Source organism: Pseudophryne corroboree, chromosome 4, assembly GCF_028390025.1.
Source record: "Pseudophryne corroboree isolate aPseCor3 chromosome 4, aPseCor3.hap2, whole genome shotgun sequence".
Taxonomy (NCBI): domain Eukaryota; kingdom Metazoa; phylum Chordata; class Amphibia; order Anura; family Myobatrachidae; genus Pseudophryne; species Pseudophryne corroboree.
This window is the reverse complement of record NC_086447.1, coordinates 514,989,662-514,990,969: the sequence shown is the minus strand read 5'-3', so window position 1 is coordinate 514,990,969 and position 1,308 is coordinate 514,989,662. Positions and strand designations below refer to the sequence as shown.

Below are 1,308 nucleotides of genomic sequence, written 5' to 3'. Positions count from 1 at the left end.
CCGCATATTCATGTCTTATTGCAGTACTATGTCTAAGTCTGTTGAATGATAGGATATTGTTACCTTTCGAAGTCAATATAATTGACAATATAGCCAATATAATAAAGCTAGGTTATATCCTGCATAAAAAATGTGGCTTTTCATATTTGAGATCTGTTCATGTGGAATTATTTTGCATTTATCATATTATTTCATCTTTTGGTATGTATATTTCTTTTGACATATGTTATTCTGTTTATATTCTCCTAGTACTTAAATTAACAAATTCTGAGCATAATTTACATTTTTATGTAATTTACAATGTATTTAAGTGCATTGATGTAAACAATTCATTGTAATATTCATTTGAAATCATTGTGCCATCTGATAATTCACTATCCTTTTATGTATCACCCCTTAAGATCAAAACTCCTGAAGAAGTCCCTTTAAAGGATGAAACATGTAGGGTTTAAGTGTAATATTTAGCAGCCACAATTTTAAGCCCTTGTCATCAAGCTCACTCCCGGAAATGTTTTTGTGAGGTCATAAATCCAACTCTTCTCATGTGGTATTACTAATCACTGATTGACTGACTCATCACTAATACTCTTAATTGCTGATATGTTAAGAAGCTGAAATTAAACATAGGTATTCTTCAGGTGGGAAAAAGGAAAACAATGAAATTAGAATTTTAACAAACCTCCCAATAAAGGGATTAAAAGGGGGGTGACATAATGATGTCATTACCGTTACGTGTCTTGCGTTGCGTGAACGATAACGACTAAATGGACAATCGGATCAAAATTTGGATTGCTCCTCCAGTATGTAAAATTGAATAAACTACAAAAATGTAGTTGATGATTCCATTAAGGGAATGAACTCCCTGTTCATCCCCTTAATGGAGTCATCAACCACACACTCTCTCATTAGTGATCATTGGTCTTTTTACTGCCATATTTCACTGGCTACGCCCAATCTCATCTGATCTTGGAAGCAAACCAGTGTAAAGCCGAATTAGTACTTAGATGGGAGACCACTAGGGAATATTGGGTACAGTAACTGAGTATCCATTGTCCAACACAAAAAGCAGAAGTGTGGGTGAAACCTTTGACTCTCACCACAGTTTCCATCCTTTTGTATAAAAATCTACATCATATCTTGATCTCTAACTTCAAATAGTATCCCTTACTCATACCAGGAGAATCAATAATGAAAGGTGAAATATTATCGAAATTACTAAAATTTGAAAAATAACATCGCCTACCATTATTAATTTCTGGATATCGGATGATACTCCATGTCAAATATTTTAACCTCAGGCACTTCACA

At 33.6% G+C, this 1,308-nt stretch overlaps 1 pseudogene; it reads left to right on the top strand.

The window, feature by feature from the left end:
• The first annotated feature begins 922 nt into the window (after positions 1-922).
• LOC134913619 (5S ribosomal RNA) lies at positions 923-1,041 on the top strand (annotated as a pseudogene).
• The last annotated feature ends 267 nt before the right edge of the window (positions 1,042-1,308 follow it).